The sequence below is a fragment of the Rhincodon typus genome, chromosome 26 (genome assembly GCF_021869965.1).
Source record: "Rhincodon typus isolate 14 chromosome 26, sRhiTyp1.1, whole genome shotgun sequence".
Classification (NCBI taxonomy): Eukaryota; Metazoa; Chordata; class Chondrichthyes; order Orectolobiformes; family Rhincodontidae; genus Rhincodon; species Rhincodon typus.
The window spans coordinates 44,462,268-44,468,241 of NC_063357.1; the positions used below are offsets into that span (position 1 = coordinate 44,462,268).

Below are 5,974 nucleotides of genomic sequence, written 5' to 3' on the forward strand. Positions count from 1 at the left end.
CACTTGAGCGTAGGAGGTTGAGGGTTGACCTTATAGCGGCTTATAAAATTATGAGGGGTACAGATAAGGTGAATGTCAGGTGTCTTTTCCTTAGGGTGGGGCATTTCAAGACTAGGGGGCATATTTTTAAGGCGAGACAGGAAAGATTTAAAAAAGACTCTATTTTTTACACAGAGAGTGGTTCATGTGTGGAATGAAGTTTCAGAGGAAATGGTGGATGCAGTACAGTTACCACGTTTAAAATACATTTTGGTAAGAACATGAATGAGAAATGTTTGGAGGAATGTGGACCAAGCACAGGCAGATGGGACTAGTTTAATTGGGATTGTGGTTGGCATGGACTGGTCGGACCAAAGGGTCTGTTTCCGTGCTGTATATCACACACGTCCTTCCTTATGGCCCGATACATCCATCTCTCCCTACTGGATCTCACAGTGTCACTAATGTTTGAGGTGTGGGGGGTGCAGGGTATTTTGAAAAATTCACAGTATCTGCCTCTATTTCATGTGATGCTTGCAGTGTTTTGTGGGGTATTCAACCATAGTTTGTTTCCTACCAATACCTGCCTCATGTTAAAATTGGCGTGTTAGAATACAAGTTAAATCTATCTTTTCACAGTTAAATATTTATTGTCAATAATCTTCGCATGCTGTTTGAGGAAGTTTTGTTTGAAAGAAACTCATTGTTCTTTGTTGACTGAAGAAATTTTGCTGTATTGAATCTAACACTAAATCAGGCAGAGTCTAAAGCCTACATATTTGGCCATATCAGCATGGTAAAATTTAAAATTTGTTGCGTCAAGTGGAGCAGTGGGAATATAAAGGAATTGGTATGCCTCTCCAACATCAGTCCAAACTATTTAAAAAGCATGCCTGATTGTATTTTGTGAAGTAGAGTCGGTTGCAGTAGAGGAAAGTGTCTGCGGTACAAGATGTAGAACTGAGAGGTGTGACACAATGGAATTTACAGCACCACCACTGCTCCGAAGGTGTAACTGCAGCGTGCCAAGTTTACATAGACATTTCTCATTACAATCACGAACTTAGGAAATTATAATACAAAGGTTTTGACACAAAAATAACAACAGGATGTCTATTTTGCAAAAACAGGTTCTGTAAAGGAATAATACTTATGTTACACTACTGATGGTGCGTTTACTGTTTTACCGTGTTTATATGTTGCCAACATTTCAAAACCTGAAACTTCCATCGTCTTTTTTAGTCTCTAGCCTGAAGCACAAATTTACCACCTTAACTGGAAACCAGTCAGGCACCCCACACTTAGGAAGCAGCTGGGAAACAGGAAGTGGAAACACTAAAACTGGCACAATTTTAGGGGGAGGCAATGATTTAGTGGTATTATTGCTGGACTGTAAATCCAGAGACCTGGATAATGTTCTGGGGACTCAGGTTCAAATCCCGCCATGGCAGATGGTGGAATTAAGAATCTAATGATGACCATGAATCCATTATTGATTATTAGGGAAAGACCCATCTGGTTCACTAATGTCCTTTAGGGAAGAAAACTGCCATCCTTACCTGGTCTGGTCTACATGTGACTCCAGACCCACAGCAATGTTGTTGACTCTGAACTGCCCTTTGGGCAAGTAAGGATGGGCAATAAATGCTGTCTAGCCAGCCTCATCCTGTGAATGAATAAAAGAAAATGAGGCAATGAGGACCATTGCTGGCCTCGTGATAATTTATGGGAGGGGTGAAGGCATTACCTGCCACCAGCATGCACAACTTACTTTAAATCCCTCTTCATTCCAGTCCATGCATCCTATAATCTGTAAGGAGTCTAGGGAGGGCCTGACCACCAGCCCTTTAAGGTCACTCCATCTGGGTGCAGTACAGGATCATCGACAAGAAGGTGAGATGAGAGGACAGGGGAGCTACATTAAGCCCACCCTTTACATTGTTTCCTATTACAATGCCTGTAAGGATCATACATCTTTTTTCCCTTTTTGGACTAAAAAACGAAAAATAGAATTTGGACATTGCAAAAGGTACCAGGAGTTTTTGCAATGTGAATATCAAGTGGGGTTGTGTGATGTACATTTTAGCTGCTCAAAATTGTGTTACTTTGAGAGAGTGAAGTGAATACTTTATGAGAGAGCGTGACACCAGGATTCTTTGAGTTATGAGAAAAACTACATAATGACAGCCTTCAGATTGGTCCAGCTGTAATCTGGAATAGACCTGTGAGCACTGTGCACTTAGAGACATCCAAAAACTGCAAATAAAAAGCACCTGTCACCATCTTTCTATGTGAATGAAAAAATCAAAACTTGAAGACTCTGCAAAGTCCAAATACAGGAAAAGTCCTAGATCCACTCATTCAGCTATTGAATCGAAGATCAACCATCAATGGGCAGGTAACATTGTGGCACCATTGCTGAAAAAGATCTAAGGAGCTGTGAGAAACAATTCATTCCACCCATGTGACCTGGAATCTTGAATTACAAACTTTGTTTCTCCTGTCTGCATTTTTCCATCCATATCTGTCATATTGCCTATTTTTGCCTGTCTTATTCATGAATGAATGTATGTGTGTGCGTGTGGTTCATGTTTTAAAGGGGTACAGTTTAAATTGTATAGTAGCGATGAGTAATCTGAGTAGCAATGAGTAGTGAGTAATAGTAATGAGTAAAAATCACTACTTACTTTGCAGTTAATGAAGAAAACTGGTGTGAATTGATTTTGTCCAGTCAGGCAAATTATTCATTTTGGTGGTTTAATTGGGTAGTTATACATTTGTGATGGCTTATGAAATTGTGGGGTTCGACTATTGGCACAGTCTTTCCAATTGTCACACCATTATTTACTAATCCCTTAGTACCTTGAAAACTTTAGTCAGATCATCATTCAACCTTGCAAATTTGCAGGAAAACAACTCCAATTTGTGCAATCTCTCATAATTTAACCCACCAAGTCGAATTATCCTGGTGTGTATCTACATTGGACTTTCCTATGGTGTAATGCACAGAACTGCTCACAGTAACTCCAGGTGTACTCTGGCTAGGGTGTATAGCTGCAGCATAACTTCTCCTCCTAACGAGAATAGAAAATGCTAGAAATACCCAGCCCGTCAGGCAGCAGCTATGGAAAGAAAAAAAGAATTAACGCTTCGGGTCAATGACGTTTCATCAGAACTCTATCCCCTTGTGTTCTAGTCTTAAGGATGTAACAGCCTGCATTCCATTAACATTTTTGGTTTTTTTTTTACGTACCACCACATAACATTTTAATGATTATATGTACCTGGACCTAAGTCTCTTTGGATTGCCACTGCTTCCAGCTTTTCACCATTTCTAACATATCCTATTCTCTTCTCTTCTTTTAGGTTAACTTTACAGATGGTGACAGAGTTTTGTTCATTCACTTATCCTATCAATATTCTCTTTGTAATTTTATGCTTCCATCTACACTGCTAACTTTTTGTATCATCTGCTAACGTGGAGCTGTGGCTTTCTAACCAGTTATCTAAATAATTAGTAAATAAATTGATTTTTTATCTTTCTCTTTCTATTGAAAATTTCCAGTATCAGCACTTTTTATGTTTCTCCTTAGTTATGAGTTTTGTTATTTTGTCACCTCCTACGTTGTTCATATCACGGCTCTGAAAGGGTAACCCCAGACATGGCTAGCAGCCAGGGTGATTTATGAGCTAGAAAGAATATTTTCTGATTATCGACACTTGCAGATTGTTCTGCCTGCTAATGGTACTGAGTGCTAACTTCCTGAATTAACAGATAGAAATGGAGATGAATTTTACGTGTCAAAGCTCCAACTTTTCATTTGTTGCCTTTATCACTTACTGGCACATCTGTTTACAAATAAGGAGGTTAACTTCCTTGCAGAAAATGTAGCACGTGTGCAGTTCGGTGTTATCACACAATACAAAGGCAGCTATTTCTAACTATTTGCATGAATTTGCATTGTAATTTTCATCACAGGCATTTTGGTGAGGCAAGGGGTAACACAGTTAAAACCACACCCATGACCACAAGAACAGTCATTTCTTACCGTGAGCAAAGAGGCTCATGTCACAAATAAACCAATCCTTGTAAAATTAAATATTGCATTTATATAGCATTTTGCAAGCTCAGGAGCTCCCAAAGTACTGCACTATGATCAAAGAGCAGGAGTAGTCCACTTGGCCCCTTAACCCTGCTCCACCATTCAATAAGATCGGTGGCTGATTTGAATATAATCTCAAATTCACATTTCAGTCTACCCTGACAACCTGTCAATCCCTTGTCTAACACAAATCTATCCACCTCTGCCTTAGAAATATTCAAGACTTTGCCTCTACCATCTTCTCAGGAAAAGGGTTACAAAGACTCACAGCCCTGAAAGAAAAATTCCTTCTCATCTCAGTTTTAAAAGGGCAAATCCTTACTTTTAAACATTGAATCCTAGTTCCAGATTCTCCCAGGAGAGGAAACATCCTTTTTACATCCACCTGGTCAAAACCCCTCAGGATCTTATATATTTCATGGCCAATAATATAATTTGTTTTAACAAGTTTGGTTGAGGATTAAATATTGGCCACATTAAAATTCCTTCATTCTTCTTTAAAATAATGTTTGTAATCTTTAATATATATCTTAAACAAGAAATAGCACCTCCAAAAGTACAGCACATTCTTACTGCTATACTGAAGTGTCAGATTATGTGTTTAGTCTCTGGCGTGGATTTTGAACCCAGCTGTTCTGTCTGAGGAGGACTGCAACTTGAGCTACAGCTAAATGTGACATGGTGCTAGGACAAGAATGGACCCATGTAACAATTATCTTAAATTGATGAATGGACCCAAACAGACAAGACTAACTAGTCAGAAGAGACATTTAATTTCAACACAGTGTGAGTTAGTGTACTGCCTCCTTAATTATTAGTGATTGTTTTTCTATTTACTACAGGGCAATTTATCATATGGCATTATTAAACTTCAGATCTGGTGGGATTAGGGCTGACTGGCTATCCAACCTTCAAAGCCAGCTTGAAGTAAATGTCAGTCCTTGCCAGGTCTGGGGCGTAAAGGGGTCAGAGTGCAATCAGGCGGAAGTAGGAGTGCAATGGGTGCAGGGTGTGGTTGTGAGGCAAAATGAACTGGAAGGAAACCAAATGAGCAAGCAAAATATTTGTTCATTTGTTCCGCCATTTCCTTATTATCTCCTGTTAACTCCTCATTTTCACTCTCTGGAGGACCAGCACTTATTTTTGTTTCTCTTTTCTTTTCTTTTAAATAATTGTATAAGTGATATCCATTTTTACATTTCTGTTTCCTCTTATACAGTAATTTCTTCTTCCTGATTAATCTTCTCTGCCATTTTTAATACTCTGACCAATCCTCTGGCCTGCCACTCGTCTTTATATGCTTTCTCTAATTATATGCTTTCTCTAACTTCTTTATTTAACCATGGGCGTGGGTCCTCCACCCCCATTTTGAATTATTCGTAGTTTACCTTTTGAATGGGTGTGTTTTGTACTAGGTATTGAATTGATATGTCTGAGAGTTTAAAATGATCCAGTTGAAGTGAGTGTAACAGAGATTTTGCAGAAGGACTGTTCACTGCTTTTGTGATCTCTAAAGCCCAAGCCCATAAGGCTAGACATCTTAAAACAGAGGAACAACTAGCACAGAACCAAGAAAAGCTAGTATCAGAAATACAAGGCAGCAACAGGAATGAGGTTCTTCTGAAGAAAAACTGATCAATGTCATGAACCAACTTGGGTTTGCTAATGAAAAGGATAAAGTAGTAACAACACCTGAGGATTAGGCACAGGAGGTAAAACACTTGCATGAGCATGTGAAACATCTTGATGATAAATGAGTAGAAGAAGATGCAGCAAAGACAGATCTTCAGTTTAAGCTTAATGAAGTTCAACTAATAGAAGTCTCTATAAAGTATCGTGACAGGAGAAGGAATTGCTGATGAGTCAGAACAGTTGGTTGAATGCAGAATGAA

At 38.9% G+C, this 5,974-nt stretch overlaps 1 long non-coding RNA gene across 1 annotated transcript in view; it reads left to right on the forward strand.

The window, feature by feature from the left end:
• LOC125486142 overlaps positions 1–191 on the forward strand; it is a 10,843-nt gene extending 10,652 nt beyond the window's left edge. The window contains exon 3 of the long non-coding RNA XR_007264828.1: positions 175–191. This is a non-coding gene — a long non-coding RNA (uncharacterized LOC125486142). The remainder of the gene's footprint in view (positions 1–174) is intronic.
• Positions 192–5,974: the final 5,783 nt, after the last annotated feature.